Source organism: Neovison vison, chromosome 6 (genome assembly GCF_020171115.1).
Source record: "Neovison vison isolate M4711 chromosome 6, ASM_NN_V1, whole genome shotgun sequence".
Taxonomy (NCBI): domain Eukaryota; kingdom Metazoa; phylum Chordata; class Mammalia; order Carnivora; family Mustelidae; genus Neogale; species Neogale vison.
In genome coordinates, this window is record NC_058096.1 from 67,816,656 (window position 1) to 67,841,190 (window position 24,535).

At 45.9% G+C, this 24,535-nt stretch overlaps 1 protein-coding gene across 1 annotated transcript in view; it reads left to right on the forward strand.

The window, feature by feature from the left end:
• The first annotated feature begins 14,841 nt into the window (after positions 1–14,841).
• Positions 14,842–24,535, forward strand: part of SPSB4 (splA/ryanodine receptor domain and SOCS box containing 4) — a 78,853-nt gene continuing 69,159 nt past the window's right edge. The window contains exon 1 of the mRNA XM_044251482.1: positions 14,842–15,166. The gene's annotated coding sequence lies outside the window, so the exon portion shown is untranslated. The remainder of the gene's footprint in view (positions 15,167–24,535) is intronic.

Here is a 24,535-nt window from a genome sequence, read left to right on the forward strand (position 1 = left end):
AAGGGTAGTGGCAACAATCAAGGCTTTGGAGGCAGCCAGACCTGTATTCATCTTCCAGCTCTGTCGTTTATTGCTGTATAATGCTGGGCTGTTAAACATCGGAAATCCTGGCCACGGAAGATATCATACACCTTTGAGAAGGTCATGAGTGATGAAAGCCAAGCACATGGACACTCAGTAAGTGAGAGTTCCCTTCTCCCTTAGCAACTTTCATGGATTTACTTTTGTGGCCCAGCAAAGCCCGATTTATACACCACATCCCCTCTCAGCCACTCAGGAGCCCCAGTGTAATGTACCAGCAGCCAGCTCTGAAGATGAGACCCCAGAGAAATGAGAGCCCAGAGGACACGTGCGTCCTCCCGTACCACACCCTATACTTCTGTGGGACTCAGGAACCCTCAGTCGCATGCTTCTCTCTTTAAAAAGAAAAGTTAATGTTTTTAAACACCTACCCGGTCCTCAGTCTCTGTATTGGGTTTTGTGGATGATACAAAGAAAGGTAAGACATGGTCCCTGTTTTCCAGTACCATAAAATCCCACTGAGCACCCAAAATAAGCACAAGGCATTGCAGACAGACCTGGATTCAAGTTCCAGAGCTGCACTCATTAGCTCTGTGACCCTGACCCTGAATAGTCACTTCACCTCTTTGTACCTCTACTTCCTCACCTGGAAAACAGAGCCACCAGTCCTTACATCATGAGGTCATCCCCAGCTTTAGCATAGCTACTACATGTAGATGCACAGAGTAGGCACATGGGAAATCTAAGTTCCTTTATTGTCAAAGCACAGAGTAGTTAAATAATGTAACAGAAGACGTATTATGAGACAGCCTACAATTCATTGCCAAGTGAAATGCCCTGAAATAAACGCTGGTAGAGCTCACTGAAGAGCAGAACCATTCCAGCTGGGGTAAGTGGGGTAGATTCTTGGACGAAGAAGGAAAGGGACTAGCATCACCAAAGACAAGTTGATTTTCTCAGATATGTCATGGAAGCCATGTTTCCTGCACCGATGATAAGGAGTAAGACTCGGGCCCCTAATACAAAATGGCACCTTGAAGACTGGAGAAAGCCATTCATTTATCCACCTAGGGCCACGCGTTCTTTCAGATGGGAGGGCACGTCCAGACTCTGTAGTTCCATCTTGGCTAGAAGCAGAAGACTTCCTTTGGTACTTGCTTTTGTGCGCAGAGTAACTTTCTGATGTTTATGATGGAAAACCCTGGCTGAAACAGGGCCTTGCACAGTTAGTATGAGGATCTACTGGGAGAAGACCTGTAAATGCTCAGGATGGTGCCTTACGGGCAAGCCTTCAGCTGATGTTGATGTATTAGTCGGTTTTGCTGTGCAACAAACAGCCACATCTCAGAGACTTACAATAACAGCCATTTCCAACTAATGTGTCTACTCGTCTGTTGGTCTCCTTACCGCTGTCTGTCATGACTCAGCTGTGCTCGACTCACCTCCAGTGCCAGGCTTTCTCATTCTGGGACCCAATGGAGGAAGTAATGTCACCTGAGCCAATTGCTGTTAACATCCTCTCCTGTAAGCAAAGCTCCCTGTACCTTTCTGTTCAAAGCCACACTTTGGTTAGAAGTATTAGGCTGAGCATGTGCCTGTCCATTAGCATTTCCTTTATCCTAGGCATAGATCTGTCCTCCATCTGGTTTGTCATTGCCCAGTGGACTCTGGTCAAGGCAGGAGGAGGGTTGACTTGTTCATGGTGGGCTGCGAGGGCACTCAGACAAGTGGATGGTGAGAACTGTCAATTTGAGGGCAAGGAATGTTCTCTCACGACAATGGAATTAAATTAGAATTTGATATGGAATAATGACTGGGAAATCTCCAAATATTTGGAAACAAAATAGCATGATTCTAAGTAATTTATGAGTCAAAGGAAAAAAGTATCTTAAAGGAGCAAAACATTTTGAATTGCCTGAAGATGAAAATGCTGTAGTGCTAAATGTCCAAGATGCAGCTCTACCAGCACTTTCAGTGTTCACAGCACTAACAGCCTACATCAGACAAGACAAGCATAGCACATCAATGAGCTTAACCTTCACCTTAAGAAACTAGAAAAAGAGAAGAAGCAGATGCAAAAGTAAGCAGGACAGAGTTAAAGATCAGAGCAAAAATCAGTGGAATCAAAGCAAGAAAATACATGAAACCAAAGACTGTTTCTTTGGGAAGATTGATGAACTTGATAAACTGCTGGCCAGACTGAATAGGCAAAAAAGGAAAGAGAAGGCCCCAATTACCGCTATCAGAAACACAAGAAGTGAGACCACTATGGAGTCCACATGTATTAAAAGAATGATAAGGAAATACTACAGGGCATCTGGGTGGCTCAGGGGTTGGGCAACTGTCTTCAGCTCAGATCATGATCCTGGAGTCCCGGGATCGAGTCCCTCATTGGGCTCCCTGCTTGACAGGGAGTCTGCCTGTCCCTCTGACCCTTTCCCCTCTCGTGCTCTCTCTCTCTCTCTCAATCTCAAATAAATTTAAAAAAATCTTTTAAAAAAATGTTATAGAAAAATTAATGCCAATATTTAAAACAATTAGAAGAAATAACAAATCTCTTGAAAGATATTAACAACCACAGTTCACTAAAAAAAGAGAGAAAATAGGTCTGTATCTATTGAAGTAATTGAATTTCTATTAAAAAATCTCTTCACAGAGAAAACTCCAGGGCCAGATTACTTCACCAATGGATTCTATGAAGCGTTTAAAGAGGAAATAATACCAATATCACATATAGTCTTTCAGAAAATAGGAGAAATAGAAGAAAAGGGAAAACCTTAATTCACTTCTGAAGGCCAGCATGAATTTGATGCCAAAGCCAGGAAGCAATAACAAGGGGGGATAAAGCTCAGACCAGTATCCCTCATAAACATAGATGTAATGACACCCTGCAATGTCTTAAAAGGGTCATACATTATGGCCAAGTGGGATTTATCCCCAGAATGCAAAGCTAGTACGCATTCACAATTCAGTTGATGTAATTCACTGTATGACCAGATTCAAAAAGAAAGGAAATCGGTAAGTCACAGAATGACTGGGAAGTCTGGAGGAGATTCAGAAAAACACAGGCAGGAACAACAACAACAAAGGGGAGCAGAACGACAGCTGGAATCGTGCCCCAAATACAATCTGTTGTGGATACTTCTGCCCCTGCCAGGTCACTGGACACAGGAGTGGGCACCATGGCTAATGTCATCGCTGGGGGCTGGATGTTGCTGCTGCTAAGCTTCCATCAGAATGCATTCTCCACCATCCCTGCTTCTTTGAATGGCTGGTTCCAGCTTTGAAGACCCAGGAGTGAGGTTCTGATTGGCCAAGCTGTCAAGAAGACTGGAAAAGACAAGGTAACAGAAGAGGTTCTTAGTTGCCAACAATGGAATCCATGCCACGAACTGATGCAGCTGGGGACTTAGTAAGGCAGATTAAATAGCTCACAGAATCACTGGGATTGTTGAAAATGAGGCTATGGACCGAGCTTTCGGGAAAACACCTGCAACAACACAGGGCCCGGTAAGGGAGATCCTGCCACAGTTGAGATTAGGAAGCTGCCATGCTTGCCCCCGGTCCCAGGAAAGAGCAGCCTCTACTTCCCCAGAAGTACCAGCCAGAATGAATGTCTTAGGCCCAGACAGTTTCCTCAAGTAACTCACTTCTGAATCAAACTGGTGTGCCAGTTGACAGAATTAAGATTATATCCATATTCAGTAGTGAGGGAGGCTAGGAAATGAAGGGGTTTTTTTTTGTTTTACCAAAAATAAAATGTGAGGAGGGTTCACAGGGGACCTGAGAGCCACGACCGAGTGCTGTTTTTTTGTCCCCTGGTGAGAAGTGACTCTGCTTCCTATCCATAAAGAAGGAACTTCCCTCCTTCACGTATAGGGAAGTTCCTCAAGTTTAGGAAGGTAGTTCTGCTGCTCGACTTCCAAAAGTGACCAATGGAAAAGCACTAGAGAAAGGCATTTCTATTACTTCCATTTTACAGATGGGAAACTGAGCTTCCCAGACATTTGGTAACTTGTACAAGATCACAGTTTGATGTACAAAAACTGGCAAAACCCTTATAGATGTCATCTCCCTTAGTCTTCACAACTCTCCATGATAGTTATGATCATCCCATTTTATATAAGAATAAAAATGAGGATTATGGAAATCAATTAAGAAACTAAAAGTCCTGCAGTGTGACCTTGCTGTGATCTGCCTTCTATCCCACCACCTTATCCCAGTGTACCAAGGTGTTATATGACAACAGAACTCTCCAGGCCTCTGGTTGTAGGTATGCACTTGCATGTGTTTGTGTGCCCTTACTATCTTGTCCTGCACCAAGGTCAAGGTTTGTTGGATTAATTTGGATGTCTCTGTCACTACATCTCACCTCTTCTTACACTAACTCAGGTGTATTCTAGAGTCTCTAGGGCCCCACTAGTTCTAATTATCTAAGAAATAAAGGGAAAAGTAATGGGATGGAGCATGGGATGTCCTGGGATCTATAGCTCTGTCAGTATGGGATTTATTTGTATGCAAATTATTTCAAGGAAATGGTGTTTGGGATCCCTGAGTTAATCTTTCTCTCCTGTAAATGATGCAAAATATTTTCAGTTCATGTGACCCTCTATGGCTAGATTGAAACAGTTTTGTGTTTTTTGTTTTTTTAATAGACTTTATTTTTTAGAGCAGTTGTAGGTGCACAGCAAAATTGAGCAGAGTTTGTAGGAACTCACTGTTGCAGAACATGCATAGCCTTCCCCATTGTTGACATCCCCCACTGAGGGGTATATTTATTACAACTGATAAACCTACGTTGACACATCAGTATCACCTAAAGTCCACAGTTTTCCCTAGGATCATTCTTGGTAATGTTCCAAATAAGCTGAACTTAAAGAGGTCCACATGAAAACACATTATAATTTAAATGTTGAAAGTTAAAAGCAAGGAGAGAATATTGAAAACAGCAAGAGAAAAACAACTTATATGTACAAGGGAACCTCCATAAAACTATCAGCAGATTATTCACCAGAAACTGCAGGCCAGAAAGGAGTGGCCTGCAATATATTCAAAGCACTGAAAGAAAAAACTTCCAACCAAGAATACTCTATCTGGCAAAGTTATCATTAAGAATTGAAGGAAGAGGGCACCTGGGTGGCTCAGTGGGTTAAAGTCTCTGCCTTCAGCTCAGGTCATGATCTCAGGGTCCTGGGATCAAGTACCGCATCAGGCTCTCTGCTCAGCTGGGAGCCTGCTTCCTCCTCTTCCTCTCTCTCTCTATGCCTGCCTCTCTGCCTACTTATAAAATAAATAAAATATTAAAAAAAAAAAGAATTGAAGGAAGGGGGGTGCCTAGGTGGCTCAGTGGGTTGAGCCTCTGCCTTCTGCTCAGGTCATGATCTCAGAGTCCTGGGATCGAGCCTGCATAGGGCTCTCTGCTTGGCAGTGAGCCTGCTTCCCCCTGCCACCCCCCGCCTGCCTGCCTCTGCCTACTTGTGATCTCTGTCTGTCAAATAAAAAAATACAATCTTAAAAAAAAAAAAGATTTGGAGGAAGGAAACAGTTTTTTCAGACAAGCAAAACATAAGGAGTTCATCATCACTAGGCTGGCCTTATAAAAAATGTTAAAGGGATTTCTTTTAAACTGAAAAGAAAAGGCACTAATCAATCCCAAATAAACATATGAAAGCATAAATCTCACTGGAAAGGTAAATATATAGTAGAGGTAATGGATTAATCACTTATACTACTAATACAAAAGTAGTAAAAATAACTGTAATTATAATAATTAATTAAGGGATACAAAAGATAAAAAGATGTAAAATGTGACATCAAAAACATAAAATGAGGGGGGATAGTAAAAATGCTGAGCCCTAGAATGGGATCAGACTTAAGTCATTATCAACTTAAATAGACTGTTAAAGATATAAGCTGTTATATATGAACCTCATGGTAACCACAAAGCAAAACCTATAGTAAATACACAAAAGGTGAAGAGAAAGAATTCTAAGTATACCACTAAAGAAAGTCATCAAACCACAAAGGAAGAGAGCAAGAGAAGAAAGGAGCTAAGAGGAACTACAAAAAGAGCTAAAAAGCAATTAACAATATGGCAATGAGTACATACCTGTCAATAATTATTTTAAATGTAAATGGACTAAATTTTCCAACCAAAAGACACAGAGTGGCTGAATGGATAAAAAAACAAGCCTCATCTATATGCTACCCATAAGACATACACTTTAGATGTAAGGATACACATGGGCTGAAAGCAAAGGGATGGAAAAAGGTATTTCATGCACATGGAAACCGAAAGGAGTTGGAGTAGCTACACTTAAATCAGGCAAAATAGCCTTTAAAACAAAAGTGTAATAAGAGACAAAGATGGGTGTTATATAATGATAAAGGGGTCAAACCAGCAATATTTACAACCAACATTTGTAAATATTAGTGCACCCAACATAGGACCACCTAAATATATGAAGTGAACATGATCAGACGTGAAAGGAGAAATAGACAGCAATACAATAATAGTGGGGGTTTTAATATTCACATCAGTGGATAGATCACTCAGAAAATCAATTAGTGTAAAAAAATTCTTAAAATAGGGATAATAAAGGATACTGTATTGTAAAAAAAAAAATCAATTAGGAAAAATTAGCCTTAAATGACATGTAAGACCAGATGTACTGACAGATAATATACAGAACACTGCATCCAAACACAACAGAATACACATTTTCTTAAGTGCTCATGAAACATTTTCCCAGGTAGATCATATGTTAGGCCACAAAACAAGTCTTAATACATTTAAGAGGACTGAAATCATAGGAGGAATTTTTTTACCACAATGTATAAAACAAGAATATAATTACATGCAGAAAACTAGAATATTCATGAATATGTTGAGCTTAAACACAAGTTACTGAACAACCAATGGTGTCAGAGAAGAAAGCAAAGGAGAAATACAGAAATAATCTTAAGACAAACAAAAATAGAAATATATCAAAATCTGTGGGATGCAGGAAAAGCAATTCTAAGAGGGAAGTTCATAATAATAAATGCATACCTCAAGAAAAAAGAAGTCATTTTAAAAAATATTTTATTATTATTATTTATCTGAGAGAGTGTGCCTGTGTACACATGGAAGTGGGGGATGGGCAGAGTGAAAGGGAGAAACAGACTCCCCCACTGAATGGGGAGCAGGAGCGAGGCTACAATCCCAGGGCCCTGAGTTCATGTCATAAGCTGAAACCAAGAGCTGCACATTCAACCTACTGAGCCACCTAAAATAAAGAAAAGTCTTACATAACCTCTTTGTACCTCAAGGAACTAGAAACAGAAGAACAAATGAAGCACAAAGTTAGTAGAAGGGAAATAACAACACTAGAGCAGAAATAAATAAAATAGAGACTAAGAAGACAATAGAAGAGATCAGTGAAACTAAATTGGTTGTTTGAAAAGATAAACAAAATTGATAAGCCTATAGCTAGACTCACCAAGAAAAAAAGAGGGACGACTCAAATAAACAAAATCAGATTTGAAAAAGATGTTACAACCGGTATCACAGAAATACTAAAGGATCATAAGGGTCGACTATGAACAATTACACACCAACAAACTGGATAGTCTAGAAGAAATGGATAAATTCCTAGAAACATACAACCTACTGAGACTGACTCATGATGAAAGTAAAAGAATTGAATAGATCAATGACTAATAAGGAAATTGAGTCAGTTATTAAAAACCTCCCAACAAATAAAAGCCCAGCAACAGAGGGATTCCCTGGGAAATTCTTCCAAACATCCAGAACATTCTCAAACTCTTTCAAAAAATGTCAGAGTGGGGGGTACCTGTGTGACTCAGTTGGCTGAGTGACTGACTCTTGATTTTGGCCTGGGTCATGATCTCTGGTCATGAGATCGACCCCATATGGGCTCTGCACTTGGTGTGGAACCTGCTTGAGTTTCTCTCTCCATCTTCCTTTGCCCCTCCCCCCTCCTACTCTCTCACTAAAAAAAAAAGTGTGGGGGGAATTCTTCTAAACTTATTTTATGAGGCCAGCATTATCCTGATATCAAAACTAGATATGACACCACAAGAAAAGAGAATTATAGGCCAATATCTCCGATGAACATAGATGCAAAAATCCTTAACAAAATGGGACACCTGGGTGGCTCAGTGGGTTAAAGCCTCTGCTTTTGGCTTAGGTCATGATCCCAGAGTCCTGGGATCCAGCCTCACATCGCACTCTCTGTTCAGCAGAGAGCCTGCTTCCTCCTCCCTCTCTGCCTATACCTCTCTGCCTACTTGTGATCTCTGTCAAAACAAAACAAAAAAAACAAAAACAAACAAATAAACAAAAAAACACTTTAAAACTTAAAAAAAAAATCCTTAACAAAATATTAGCGAACCGAATTCAACAATATATTAAAAGGACTATATACATCACGATCAAGTGGGATTTATTTCAGGGATGGGAGGATGGTTCAGTATCTGCAAATCAGTCATTGTGATACAACACTTTAACAAAATGAAGGATGAAAATCACATGATCATCTCAGGAGACGCAGAAAACTCATTTGACAAAATTCAACATTTATTTTTTTTAAGATTTTATCTATTTAAGAAAGAGAGAAAGCACAAGCAGCAGTGAGGGGCAGAGGAAGAAGCAGGCTCCTAGCTGAGCAGGGAGTCCAACACAGCCTGATCCCAGGACCCTGAGATCATGACCTGAGCCAAACACAGACACTTAACTGACTGAGCCACCCAGGTGCCCCTCAACATCTACTTATAATAAAAATTCTCAACCAAGAATGGGTATAGAGGGAATGTACCTCAACATAATAAAGGCCAAATAGGATAAGTCTGAAGCTTCACATTCAATGGTGAAAAGTGAAAGCCTCTCCTCTAAGATCAGGAACAAGACAAGGACGCCTACTCTTGACACTTTTATTCAACATAATATTGGAAGTCCTAGCTACAGAAAATAGGCAAGAAAAAAAAAATCCAGATTGGAAAGGAAGAAGTAAAACTGTCAATATTTGCAGATGACATGATATTTTATAGAGAAAACCCTAAAGAATCCATAAAAAACTGTTAGAACTAATAAGTGAACCCAGTATAGCTGCAGGATGCAAAAACAGTATACAAACATCTGCTGCATTTCTACATACAAGGAACTATCAGAGAAAGTAAGAAAAATCTTTTTGTAAGTAAGAAAGTAAGAAAAACCTTTTTGCATCAAAAAGAACAAAATACCTGGGGGCCTGGGTCGCTCAGTGAGTTATCCTCTGCCTTTGGCTCAGGTCATGATCCCAGGGTCCTGGGATTGAGCCCCACATCAGGCTCTCTGCTCAGCAGAGAGCCTGCTTCCTCCTCTCTCTCTGCCCCTCTCTGCCTACTTGTGATCTGTCAAACAAATAAATGAAATCTTAAAAAAAAAAAAAAGAACAAAATACCTAGGAGTGAATTTAACCAAAGAGACAAAAGACCTGTATATTGAAACTTATAAGACATTAGTAAAAGAAATTGAAGAGACACAAATAAATGGAAAGATCTTCTGTGCTCATGGACTGAAGAAATCAATATTAGTAAAAGCAGTCTGAAGAATTAATGTAATCCCTACCAAAATTCCAAAGGCATTTTTCATAGAAATAAAACAAATGATCCTAAAATGTGTAAAGAGCCCCAAAAGACACTAAGTAGCCAAAACAATCTTAAGAAAGAAGAGCAAAGCTGGAGGTATCACACTCCCTGAATTCAAACTATATTACAAAGCTACAATAATTGAAACAGTATGGTATTGTCACAAAAACACCTAGATAAAAGGAACAGAATAGAGAGCCAAGAAGTAAACCCATGTATATATGGTCAATTAACTTATAACAAAGCAGCCAAAAATACACAGTGGAGAAAGGACAGTCTCTTTAATAAACGGTGCTGGGAAAACTGGACAGCCACATGTAAAAGAATGAAACTTGACCACTATCTTACAGTATACACACACAAAAAAATCACTCAAAATTGTTAATGACCTGAATATAAAACATGAAAACATAAAACTCCTAGAAGAAAACAGTGGGAGTAAAACCCTTGATTTAGGTCTTGGTGGTGATTTTCTAAATCTGACATCAAAAGTAAAAGCAACAAGGGACGCCTGGGTGGCTCAGTTGGTTAAGCAGCTGCCTTCGGCTCAGGTCATGATCCCAGCGTCCTGGGATCGAGTCCCACATCGGGCTCCTTGCTCGGCAGGGAGCCTGCTTCTCTCTCTGCCTGCCTCTCTGCCTGCCTGTGCTCACTCTCTCTCCCTCTCTCTCTGACAAATAAATAGATAAAATCTTTAAAAAAAAAAAAAAGTAAAAGCAACAAAAGTAAAATAAGTAAGTGGGACTACATTATACTAAAAAACTTATGCACAACAACAGAAAGCATCAACAAAATGAAAAGCCAGTCTATAGAATGGGAGAAAGTATTGACAAATCCTGTGTTTGCTAAAGGGCTAATATCCAAAATCTATAAAGAACTCATTCAGCTCAACAGAAAAAAACAATCCTATTTAAAGATAGGCAGAAGTTTAAAAAAAAAAAATCTCAAAAAAATATTTAAAAAATAGCCAGAAGATCTGGGGTCTCCTGGGTGGCTCAGTGGGTTAAGCCTCTGCCTTCGGCTCAGGTCATGATCTCAGAGTCCTGGGATCAAGCCCTGCATCAGGTTCTCTGCTCAGTGGGGAGCCTCCTTCTCCCCCTCTTTCTCTGCCTGCCTCTCTGCCTGCTTGTGATCTCTCTCTCTCTCTGTTAAATAAATAAATAAAATCTTAAAAAATAAAATAAAAAATAGCCAGAAGACCTGGATAGATATTTTCCCAAAGAAGACAAACAGATGTCCAACAAGCATGTGAGAAGATGTTCAGCATCACTAACAATCAGAGAAATCCAAATCAAAATCACAATGAGGTGTCCTTGCAGTCCTGTGAGAACAACTATTCTAAAAAAGCTAAGAGATAAATAAGTGTTGGCAAGGATGTGTAGAAAAGGGAACCCTTGTGCGCTGTTCATGGGAATATAAATTGGTGCAGCCACAATAGAAAACAGGATGGAAGTTCCTCCAAAAACTAAAAATGGGACTACCACATGATCCAGGAATTCCAATTCTGGATATTTATCTGAAAAAATGAAACCACTAACTCAAAAAAGATATTTGTACCCCATGTTTACTGCAGCATTATCTGCGATAGTCAAGATGTGGAAGTAATCCAAGCATCCACTGATGAATGAATGGATAAAGACATTGTATTATATACATTAAAATGGGGTAGTATTCAGCCATGAAAAAAAGAAATCTTGTCATTTATGACAGCATGGCTGGACGTAGAGGGCTTATGTTACATGGAATGAGCCAAAGAAAGACAAATACTCTGTTCTTTTTTAATACATGGAACCTAAAAAAATAAAAATAAAAATAAAACAAGCTTCTAGATAGAACAGACTAGTGGTTGTCAGAAGTGGTGGATGGAGGTGGAAGAAACAGGTGAAGAGGGTAAAAAAGAGAAAAAAAATAAGTAAATCTCCAGCCATAGTTATAAACAAAGACAGTGCCCATGTTCTATTTTACTACTTTTAACTTTAAATCTACTTTTGTATTCTCAGTGTATGAGCATGTATCTTTCCACATTGTCTAAATGAACTTCAATATTTGGTAATTAAAACAAAGAGTCACTTATATCTTTGTGCATATAGTACACCATACACTGATAATCAATATAAAATAGTACTTTCGGTCATTTCTGACTCCCTGAAAAGGCTCATCATTAAATACATTCGATAGTACTCTGTAGGAATCTTGTCATTGAGTCTGAAAAGAAATTAAATGTTTTAATGGAATGTGGTAGACGTAATATAGTCCCTTAAATCAGTTATTACAAGAATGCTTTTTGTTTTTTTATAAGATGTTTTGAAACTAGTAGAAATTATTGGTTCTGAGAATACATTTGATTAGAAAAAATCCCATCTGTTTTCAAGTATAAAGCCAAACTTCTAAACAGATACTCTTTTCACAGACTCGGAGGAGTTACGATTAAATATACAGTTGGGCTGACACAGTTTAGCAATTGAGGTAGAACCTGCATAAAAAGAAAAAGAAAGAAAGAAAGAAAGAGAGAGAGGGAGGGAGGGAGGGAGGAAGGAAGGAAGGAAGGAAGGAAGGAAGGAAGGAAGGAAGAAAGAGAAAATGAATCTTGGGAAGTCAGTTAGTGAAATTCTCCCACTTGGGTATCTGACCACCCTCAATATCTGAACAAATCCCTGGTCCCTCCCCCTGGTCTGCCTTCAGCAAGAACCAAATCAAGTCTGTCCAGCAAGAATCCTCCTCACTCTTGCTGTGTGCTCTTAGTAGTAATTCTCTCTCCACTGCCCCTGACCCCAGTTCCTTGGCTATAAATTCCCATATGTCCTTGAATTCAGAGCTGAGTCTAATCTCTCTCCCCCACAACAAAACCCCATTGTAGTAGCCCCCCTAGAACAAAGTCTTAAGGTCTTTAAGAAGTGTCAAGAATATATTTTTTTAACATCGTGTTTGTTCCCCCAGTGAATTATTATAAGCCATGAAAAGGAAGGAGCTACAGTTGCATGCATTGGTGCAGATAAATCTTGTTGAGTCAAAATAGCAAGTCCTAGAAAACAAGGTACAGTATAGCATTAATAAAGGTTCAAACACAAGTACATAAAACTAAATAAAATAATAATAGTGTTTAGGCATATATATATTATATGTGTATATAATATATACATTATATGTATATATTATATGTATGTATATGTATATACATATATGTATATAATATATATATTATATTTATATATATACACATAGCTTTTTTCACGTGCCTGTATATATCATTTCCAAGGAAATGATAAATCTTAACAATCAGAATAGTGGTTTTATGTGAAGCAGAGGCAAAAAGATGCTCTAGGAGAGGAGTACATAGGGAGATGTATGTGCCTGGGGTTGGATGGTGGGATCATGGGTGTTCATTATATTGTGAATAAACACAGAAATAAATGTGGGTGCCAAGAAGACTCCCTGGAGTAGATGACAGGCTTACAGGCAGAGAGTTGAAGGGTGGATTGGAGTTACCTGGGGTCAGGCTGTACCAAGAACAAAGGTTAGAGTGTGCAAAGCCCTGTGTCAGGGAGAGAGAGCTTGATTTGCTGGAGCTGCTCCCAGGGTCTCAGCTGGGTCTGTCCCAGAGCAACCCTACAGAACAAGGAGACTAGAGGGCAGGAGTCAGAGTCAGCTAAGAAGTGGGTATCCTGTAGGCCATGGGATGCCCTGAAGAGAGGGGAGGGAAGGGAGACTACTCGACACTGACTTTATGAAGACAGCTCTGGCAGTACAGGGGAAGTACGTGGACTGTCCCCAAGCAGCCTAACCACTGTCTGTCTTGCCAGCTTCATCTTAACACCTTTAGATACACTCCAGTTATGCTATAGGCTTTGGACTGGGATAGGCACCTAGCCAGATGACCCTCCCACCTCCCCCTCCCTTCCACCCCTTGCCTCCAGGAGCAAATTTGTGTAACCACCTTCACCAGGAAACGTTCCCTGGCTGCCCTTCCTGGTCCGGCAAAGGAGCCCCAGAACCTCCATCAAAACATTTCCTTCAAGGGTTTGAATTATCTTCACCTGTCTGTGTCCTTGACGACATGGGCCCTCTGCATGTAGGCTCTTTGGTGCCTGGCACAGAGAGGGCTGGGGTCAGACTAAATGACTGTGGAAGGATATGGAAGTCAGCCCCGGGAGCACAGAGGGGGACACTCAGACCAGGAACTTTCAATTTCCCCGATGAAGCACAGATGCTTGGATGCACCCTCTGGGCCTCCGCTCCGGCCACGCCCTCTTCCTTATCTCGGGCTGGCTGGGAAGCAGCCCACCCTCAGCTCTATAGTAGCCGGCAGAGCAGGGAGGCTCACCTCCCTGCGCCTCGGGTGGGCGGGAAAGGCTCCGTGAAGCAGGTGCAGTACGGAATTGGAATTTTAAAAGATGAGTTGAAGCCTGCTCTTTAAAAATAAAATGTAGACACGTGTCTAAGGGAGAGAATATTAAACCATCCTCTTTCCCTGGCTGCTACTTCCCACGTGCGTTGGGAAGAAACACCAAAGCTGCCGAGTGACCGTGGGTGTCTCCTCCCTCTCAGGGGCACCCACCCCGGAGCTCCCCGCGCGCTTGAATGAATGGGGGAGGACCCGTGCACATGAATGAGTGCGGGAGTGAGGGAGTGCGCGGGGAAGCGGGCGGGTGAATGGCGACCGCGCCGACTCGGCACAGGGGCGCGGGCGCGGGCTCCACTTCCCTCTCCCGCCAGCTGGTGGCCTAGGGAAGGTGGCGGCGCCGGCAGCGGCCCGAGCTGGGACGGGCCGGGGCGCGGGATGGTGGGGGAAGGGGCGTTCCCGGCGGCCGCGCCTTCCGCGGCTATTGGATTAGTGGCCTTCAGGGATGAGCTCAGCCGGATCGGCTTTCAGCTGCAGCCTCCGGGCCGGCCGGGAAGGCGGGGAGCGGGCGGCGGAGGAGGAGGAGGGGGAGGCGGCGGCGGCTGCAGCATCCAGAGCTGGCCGCGGCGGCCGGCGCGCCCCGCGCACAAAGGCGCCTAGCCCCTGGGGAGGGCGATGAGCGCACCGCAGCCCGAGCCCGGACAGCAGCTCCAGCTACCACTGCGTGCGCCCAGGGCGCGGGGGAAGACGCGGGGCGCGCCGGGGGCCAGCGGCCGAGGCGCGGCCCGTCAGCCCTGAGCTCGGGACTCGCCGCCCTCTCGGTCCCGCGCAGATCTTCCGCACGGCTAGATCGCGGGCCTTGGCGCGCCCCCGGGATCCGTGCAGGAAGGCGCTGCCCCACTCCCACCCGACCTCTCGCGCCCTCCCGCCGTGCCCGAGCGCCAACTTCCCCAAGAACGCTCCAACTCCAGGCCACCCTGCCGGGCAGAGGGGGCGCTGCTGTTGGACACCAGAGGTGAGGACGCGCCCCTGGCCCTGGGGAGCCAGCCGGCATCTTCGGGGTCGCTCGGGCGCCCCTGAGTGGGCGGCGGCGGCGGCAACGGACAGCTCTTGGCTGAGTGCAGGACCTGCCAGCCCGGCGATTCCTCCCCGCAGGCGCTCGCCCTCTCTTTTATGGTGAGTATCGTCTGGCTTCTAGTGAGGGGCGTCCTTGGGCGCGCGGGAGCCGGGCGCGGAGATCTGGCAGCGCGGACCTCGTGCGGGCCGGCACTCACCACAACGGGAGCTCCAGGCATGGGTCCTGTCCGAGTTCCCGGGAATTCCTCTCTGGAAGCTGTGGCAGTCCCAACTGGCTGGTCTGTGTGCAGGCTTGGGGCATTTAGGGCTGGTCCCTGGTGCCAAAGGTTCGAAGCCTACTGCTTCTCTGTGTAATGGAGACAGCATGAAAGACTGCCACCCGAGCCGCCCTGCTTGGGTTTGGGTGCGAGATCCGTCTTCACTCGCGGAGTGACCTTGGGCAAGGCGCCAAACCTCAGTTTCCTCATCCGTAGGATGGGGATGATCATGGTACCCGTTTTGTAAGTGTATTGGCAGGATCTGTGAGGCGATGCTTGTAACGTATGCAGACCTGTGCCTGGCACATAGGAAGTACTCCGTCCAACGCTAGCTAGCATTATTATTAGGTGTGTGAGCCCAAGCGTTTCACAACTTTCCGGAGCTGTAGCAGCTCCCTCGTCTATACAATGGGAACTGAATAAATTCTGGGGGTGTGCTCGTCGGGGTGGGGTGGGGGAGGGGATTCGGAGCGGTGGAAATCAAGGGCCTGGCACGCAGCAGGCAGTGATGAAGTGGTGGCTGGTGTTACCGCTTTCTCTAGACGCTGGGGCAGTGAGGCTGGTCTCCCGGCCAGAGCGCTGCTCGGGGCAGTTTGTGGCCTTGCTTGGAGACAAACTTGGTGATGCTCAGGAAGCGAAGGCGTCGCGGGCTCCGCGAGTCACAGGCAGGGGTAGGAGGTCGGGCCTGGGAAGGAGGGAGGAGGGCAGAGCCTGGAGAGCGGCAAATGTGTCCGCCCCGGTAGCGCCGCAGGACGCGCCACGGGCTCCGAGCCAGGAGGGGACTCTGAGCCCAGGACCTCTCGCTGGTGGGATAAACCGAGAAGTGGCCGCTCCATCCTCTCTTAAGGGCCGAGCGTGGACGATTGAGGACTAGAACCGAGAGGAGGGCGTTTCTGTACCGCTGCCGCGAAGAGGTGGGGAACTCTGGGCTCTGGAGTGAGGCTCGAGTTCGAATTCCGCCTCCACCATCAGCCCTCGGTGTGACCTTGGGCCAGTACTCGGATCTCTCCCAGCTCGGTCTCCTCGTCGGCCACATCCTCTGCTGGGGGCGGTTGCGGGGGGTAAAGATAGGAGTTCTCTCCTCTCTAGGAATCTGAGCCCGCATCTTCCACCCACCTTCTGCCCCTCCCCACAATCCGATGAGCCTAAATCCGGAAGACGTGAAATGTTATGCCTGAGCCTCAGGGAAACGCTATTAAAAGGAGAATCCAGATCTGCCCACCCTCTTCCCCACCGGTCACAGCACCATGGGAAGAGATCAGTGCACTAAATCTCTCTCAGTCTCTCTTTCCCTGCTTCCCCACCTTCTCACCTCTATCCTCCAACCAAATCCTGCAGCTTCTGTCACGCAGTCTAATGGGGACGCCTCCTCATCCCCCCAAACCTTCATTTGTTTCTAAAGCTCTGCAGATTAATGGAGTTTGTGGAAAGACAGAGTGTCAACAGGATGATCTAAGCTTGCTTTACACAAGGGCATATTCCTCTGAAACACATACCCTCTGATTGATTCAATTTTTAAAACTTATTTAAATAGTAGTAATAAAAGGAATTTAAGCGACCTTTGGCAAACAACAAAATTCAACTGGCTGGCCATCTCACTCAAATATCTCTCCAATTTGTATTTCTGTTTTCTTTCAAAGATTGATAAATTCAATTATATAAAAAGAAACTGCAGAGGAAAGAAATCACCGTAAATAGTCAAGAGACACAGGACAAACTGGGAGGAGAATTGTCACTCCTATCACAAAGGGCTCATCTCTTTAATATATAAAAGGTTTCTCTAGTCAATAAACAAAACACCAAAACTGGACAAAAACCATTAACAGTCCACATACACAAAATGAAATCGAAATGATACTTAAACATATGACAAGATGCCCTACCTCCCTCAGTAAGAAGAATGCAAGATAAAACTACAATAAGATACATTTTTTTTTCACCTATCAGATTAGCAGATAGGAGCAATAAGCATTTATCAGAAACATCTTTTAAAAATTTAAGCGTCTGCCTTCAGCTCAGGTCATGATACTGGGATCCTAGAATGAGACCTGCATTGGGCTCCCTGCTCAGCAAGAGGCCTGCTTCTCCCTCTCCCACTCCCCCTGCTTGTGCTCTCTCTCTCACTGTGTCTCTCTCTGTCAAATATATAAATAAAAATTTAAAAAATAAAAATATAGGCGAATTGGGACACCTAAGTGGCTTAGTTGGTTAAGCATCTGAGTCTTGTTATTTTTTTTTAATAAAGATTTTGTTTATTTATTTATTTGACAGACAGAGATCACAAGTAGGCAGAGAGGCAGGCAGAGAGAGAGGAGGAAGCAGGCTCCCTGCTGAGCAGAGAGCCCGATGCAGGGCTCTATCCCAGGACCCTGGGATCATGACCTGAGCCGAAGGCAGAAGCTTTAACTCACTGAGCCACCCAGGCGCCCCTCTGAGTCTTGTTATTAGGTCAGGTCTTGATTTCAGGATTGTGAGGTCAAGCCCCATGCTGGGCTCCAACACGAGCCTACCTGAAAAAAATTAATCAATCAAACAATCAAACCCTCTCTATCTTAGAACCCCCACAAGGCTGTCCTTCTCTAAACTCCAGACACCCCAGGGTCTTCCAGGTCTGGTTACTGCTCCCTTCTCCCTTTGTCATTGTTTTCTTATCTCATTGCCTTCCATTCCTGACCTTTCTGGTTTTGCTACAACACTCGAAGGAATTCATTTGCTGTTCCCCTGCTTTTTGTCTTCTCTTTTCTTTCTTTCTATCTTTTTTAAGAGAAAGAGTGTGAGTGTGTGTGTTGCAGGGCAGGGATAGAAGAAAGAGAGAGAGACTCTCAAGCAGACTAAGTGCTGAGGGGGGCTTGATCTCACAACCCAGAGATCGCAACCCGAGCAGAAATCAAGAGTTAGTTTCTTAGCGGACTGAGCCACCCCGGTGCCTCTCTTCCCTTTTCTTAAGACTGACTCCTTCATTCGTCTTCCCAGGAAATGGACAAGACGTGGGCCAGTACAGAGTTCCTCATCCCTCTGTGAAGACACCCAGTTAACTTAACATATGGGGGCTCCTTAATTCTCCCTGAGTTGCCTGGCCTGTTGTCACATAGCCAGGCTCATGAAAGGTCTCTTCTCTGTAGGTATAAGAATGAAGGGTTTCAGACAATTCCCTGGCTGGAACAGGCCATTCAATGTGGAAAATCTGGGGGGTGGTGGGACCTGGAGTAAAATGATCAGAAGCTTCTGCTTCACAGTCATTTAAAAAAATAGGTACATAGGAGCACCTGGTGGCTTAGTCAGTTGAGCCTCTGACTCTCGGTTTTAGCTCGGGTCATGATCTCCTGGGTTGTAAGATCGAGCCCCTCATTTGGCTCTGCGCTCAGCATGGAGTCTGCTTGAGATTCTCTCTCTGCCCCTCCCCCTGCTCACTATCTAAATCTCTCTCTCAAATAAGTAGAATCTTAAAAAAAAAAAAAAAGTACGTAAATATCTGCACTTAACTTATGTGACCATAACCATAGATATTTGGTAAAGAAGATCCACAGCAAAAAATACATAAAATATCAACACATTTTTAAATAAAATATGATACTTAAATAAGTCAGCTATTTTATCTGCTGCTACTCAGCTCAAGAAATCCAGAGGCTGGGCGCCTGGGTGGCTCAGTGGGTTGAGCCTCTGCCTTCGGCTCAGGTCATGATCTCAGGGTCCTGGGATCGAGCCCCGCATCGGGCTCTCTGCTCAGGGGGGAGCCTGCTTCCCCCCGCCCCGTCTGCCTCTCTGCCTACTTGTGATCTCTCTCTGTGTGTCAAATAAATAAATAAAATCTTTAAAAAAAAATAAAAGAAAGAAATCTGGAGGCTGTGGGAAAAACGCTTGTCTGTACTGAACCCGTTGGGGAAGAAGATGGCGAACCCAAATCAGATGTCCTGGGCCTTGTGGACCTTTCTGGGCAGTGTTGACTGCATGTGGTTTTTGTTTCTCATATTGAGTTTAGAACTCAATTCCCATTTCACATGTGTACTTTAATTATGAGGGGAAAAAATGCTCATTGTTAAAAATGCAAGCTGTACAGGAGATATGGAGTAGATATCCCTTCTTCAACCCAAAGGGTGGTTTCTCACCTAGCCAGAGATAGCGGGTGCTGGCTGGATGCCAGCAGGAGGTAGGGGAGAGTTTGGTGCTGGCTCTGCCAACAAGCAATGCAGCACGCCATGCAGAAGACAAGGACGGAGATGCAGGGAGATGGAGGGCTGGCACAGAGGCTGCCCAGCCTGTTTGCAGGGAGAAATCAGCCAGGCAAGGGAAAGTGGGAAGGCTTCCAGGACAGCAAGGTATGGACGAGATGTAGTGCTTGGGGAAGTCCGGCCTGGTCACTCTGAGCTGGGCCGTGCTGGGAGGCAGTGTGGGAGAACTAAACAGGAGCAGGTCTCAAACTTGGCAAACAGTTTGCCAAGCTATGGGGTGCAGCTTCGCCCTGAGAAGCCACCTGGATTGGTGACTGGGAAGACGGGTGGTGGCTTGGTCAGATTCACCCCTTGGCACCTTGGAAGGGTTGTTAGAGGACACAGACTGAGTCAAGGAGCCCTGTTAGGAGACCATTGCAGTAATCCCGGTGACAGCTGAGCTAAGAGAGAGCTGAAGGCATTCAGTGAGAGAGACAGAGGGATGGGGGGATCCACGGCAGAATTGGGGGTGTGCAGAGAGGAACTTGCTATACTGGAGAGGGATGAAGCGGAGGTTCAGCTCTGGACATGTAGATTCTGAGGCACCAGTGGGCCCCCAGATTTCTGACATCTGGGGTGAGCACACCCCTCCCCAACTCCCTGGGGGGAGGCTTGTGGTAGAAAGAGGCCAGCTGGCTTTACAAGATTATTTGAAGGAGCACCCAATCTGATGGTGGTTAGAGGTTTCCAGAAAGAGGGTTCTGGTGTGGTGGAGAGAAGGCAGGGCTAGAGATCCAGTTTGGAAGAATCTGTAGAGGCCAGAAATGAGAGGAGTGACCTAGGGGTGGCCCCAGTAAAGGTATGTCCTGGAGCCAGGAGGTGACAGGAAGCTGCCACAAGCTCTGGACCTCCATGCATGCACAGAGGGAGAGGCCCAGAGCAATTCCCAAGTCACCCATCTGGCTTAGTGCTGGGAAATGCCATTGATGGTGAACCCGGAGGCCTGCCTTCTCCAGGAGGGAGGCGAGGTTGTTCTAGTTAGCCAGGCCACAGAGATGGCTTCCTCTCAGCCACAGACCAGGAGCTAGGTTAATAACACACACTCCTGGGGCCAGGGGCCCCTTCCCACCTGGCCCTCCTTCTCCTCTCTCTCTCTCTCCCAGGTCTCCCTGTTTCTCCCGCTTCCTCACCAGCCCCTTCTCCTCTCTTGTCCACTCCCTCGTCTCTCAAAAATGTTCCCAGAGATACCTCAGGTTTCATAGAGGGACCCTCAGAAATCCCAGCAGGTGCCTATCATGATCTCCTGGATCAAGCCCGAGGCATGAATAAATCTGCTTTTCTTTCGTGCATCCTGAATTTTCCCACAACCAGTTATATCGAATAAATGGGAGATAAATGAGGGACTGGACATGAAGATTATTGTGTTTCTCTCATAGAATGTTCCCCAGGAGGGTCCCAGTGTGTAGCATCCTCCCCCACCCGTGCTCTAGCTCTGCTCTAGTTTGAGCCACACTGGGCCTCACAGAGGCCACCTGCCCCCTAGAACAAGCCACATGTGCCTGGGAACCTCCTCTGGGCACAGGGGCAGCTACAGCGTGACCAGGCCTCTGGCCTTGCTGCCTTGGAGGTGTGTCTCTTTCAAATGACCTTGTAGATAGAGCACGCTGGCCTGGTGTCCGCCCAGCAAACTTCTTCATCCCATCCTTGGCTCTCCTTGCTGGCTGACAGCCTGAGCTTCTGCCTTGGGGGCTCCTGGCTCAGTCACGCGTGGGAGGATTCCCATGGAAACCCCACAAGAAGGAGAGGCTCGGGGAAGCCTCATTGATTTGCACTCTAGGAAGGCAGGCGTGAGACGTTTCCACCTGGAACTGGACAGATGGCTCTCTTTGTGAGCTCTGGGGAAGAAAGGACTTGCCCAGCCCATTGTAGCATGAGCTCCATGCATGCATGGAGAGGGAAAAAGATAATGGGCGTTTGGGACAACACCTTGGAGACTCTTCAGTTCATTCGTCATTGGTGGTTTTATGCTGAATGAGCTTCTTTTAATAAAACAGCCTCCCACTTAATATTTGTGCTAAGAAAATCTTTTTTTTTTTTTTTAAGATTTTATTTGACATACAGAGATCACAAGTAGGCAGAGAGAGAGGGGGAAGCAGGCTCCCCACCGAGCAGAGAGCCCAATGTGGGGCTCAATCCCAGGACCCTGGGATCATGACCTGAGCCGAAAGCAGAGGCTTTAACCCACTGAGCCACCCAGGCGCCCCTGAGCTAAGAAAATCTTAAAACCATCCCAGTCGAACCAGGGTCCAGTAGGTATCATTGGCGTCATTGTCTGGAGGCAAAAAACGAAGGAATGATGTTGGTAAATGGATTGGCTGGGCTCATGGCTCTCCTTACCTTCAGCTCATGCCTCCATGGAGGCTTCTTTGGCTCATTTGCTCAGGCTTGGGTGTTGTGGAGATGTTGCCTTAGCACTTGCTCTGCACTGGCACCGTTTGGGAGTCCTGGGGCTACAGTGAGGAGACCCAGCCCCACTCTCAAGTTGTCTCCCAGTGGGCAGGAGGGAGGCAGCTAAGGAGATGCACGGCCTCCTGGGATAAGGCTGGTGGAGACAAGTCCAGCAGCCTTATCACAGGAGACAAGTCCTCTGAGAGCTGGGGAGGGGGCTCCCCAGAGGTGTTGATCCCCAAGCTGAATTACCCAGATGTGTGCACTCGGGGGTGTGCAGGGAGAGAGGAGGGACGAAGACAGCAGCGGGGTAGAACAGGGATGTGTGGGCTTACGTGTGCCTGTTGGAAAGTTCTGGCAGGTTGGTGGGAATGCAGTGAAGGGGTTTGTGGAGGAGGGTGGGTCAGGGGAGCATTTGGGGAGGTTAGGGTTAGGGGTCTGCCCTTTATCCTGCTGTGAAGGATTGTAAGCAGGGGTCCGATTCAATTAACTATGCATTTTACAACTGCTATAGTATGTATTTGAAAGCAATAGGAGTCTATTAAAGGAATTCAAATAGTATCAGACTGTGATTTTTTTTTTTACGGCCCTTGCCATTATTCAGACCTGTCACTGGGTATGACCTCTTTGGTGTGAGCTCTCCCTAGAGGGAAGCGATCTGGTTTTAGACCTTCCTGTAGCCTCAGATCCCCAGGGAGGCAGCATTACTGTTGGCTAAAAGAAGAAACGAAATCCATACCCACCCCTGAGTCTGAAGCCAGAGGCCACCCTGAGGGGAAGGCAGCTCACCCAGTCATTACCAATTCCTGCAGCGTCCATCCCGAGGCCAACCCCATGCCTGGGTTTGCCCAGCCAGCTGGGCTTCTGAGAATGGGGTTTCTGGTACCACTCCTCTGAAGCTTGAGCATCACGTTTTGCAGACCACTGAGGCTTCTTCCCGGGCCAGCCTCAACATTTCACGTTTCCTCATTTCTCTGTTGTGTTGCAACACCCCTCCAGGGTCCCCAGAAGGGCAATTGGCAATTTGGATTTTTGTTTTCTTGCTCAGCTGTCACTGAAGCCCTCCAGCAGACCCTGCCAGATAATGTCATTAAGCATCCTATCCAAGCAAAGACTAAGAGACGAAATGTGGTTTGGGGGGAATGGGACAACAGAGGCCCCATTAAGCAGTGTGCAGTGTGCCCTCTTCTTACTGGGTTGAGAGATGGTGTGATTCCTAGCAGGGATTTGGACTTTGCTGTAGATCCTCTGTGCCTGGCCCGGTGCCAAGGTCTGTGGTGGAGACAAGAAGAGAAATGCGACAGGGACCCCTTCCTTCTGGCTGAAGGCTGAAGAGAAAAAGCAGGGACTGAGCGCACTGAGTCTGATGGCACTCCTGCTCTCTCCCCGGCTCCCAGCAGCCCAGGGCCCAGCACGTGGCAGCTACCCTCTGTTTGTTGATTAAGTAAGGACTGAGGCAGCGTGCTCACCAGTATCTAGCAAAGGGGCAGACTGGAGATTGACAAGAGACAGCTGCTCAGAGGAAAGGACAGTGTTAGTGACAGAACTAGGCCCCGTGTCCCCATCTCCCGACTACATCCTCTAAAAAGAACAGAAGGTGAGACCTCTGTAGCTCAGTGCTACCTCCCCACACTTATACACATACTCTACCCTGTCTTTAAAGCATGGTGGCTGTCTGTGCTGGGGGGAGCAGGGAAGCCACAGTGAAAGATTTTGTGCTCAGAGGAACACCCCTCAAGGCAGAAAGAAATGCAGATCAGCCAGACCAGATTGCCCAGGCCAGCAGGTTCCTTGAGGCCTGTAGATCAGGGCAGGCTTCCTGGAAAAGGTGGAGCTGTCATACCGGATTAGGGACATGAAGGAAAGGCTAAGGACTCTACCCAACTGGACAAAGACTTGCAAATGGACCTGTAGGCCAGGTTTAGGATCTGGGGTTCTTTTTTTTTTTTTTTTAAGATTTTTTCTTTATTTATCTGACAGAGATCACAAGTAGGCAGAGAGGCAGGCAGAGAGAGAGGAGGAAGCAGGCTCCCTGCAGAGCAGAGAGCCCGATGCGGGGCTCGATCCCAGGACCCTGGGATCATGACCTGAGCTGAAGGCAGAGGCTCAACCCACTGAGCCACCCACGCGCCCCTAGGATCTGGGGTTCTATTACTAATTTTCTTCCTCCCAGCTCTGCCCTGGAGTCAGCTGGCCATTCTGTCCCTCGATTCTGATCCTGACCATGCCCTTTGACAGTTTCCATGGGATTAAATCCAAATTATTTAGGCCCTCTTTTACTCATTTGCTATTCAGTGACCAGTTAAAGGGGACCGTAGGAGCTGGGACTTCCCTAGGGTGAGGCCTGCAGGGGCAGGGAGTCCCACTTGGGTACAGGGAAGGTAAGGGCAGAATAGAGCCTGCACTGCAGACCAGGTGCGAGGCTAGAAGCTAAGACCTAGTCCTCTGTTGTTGAGGATGTGCACTGACCTCCATTCTTTGCTCCACTGAACCACTTTACCCTTTGCTCTGTAGCAGAATCCTAGTGTACACCCAGGATCTTTTCTTTAGGATGCATTCAGGAAATGGCCATGTCAGAGAACGTACACAGTTTAAAGGATCACTTCACATTTTCT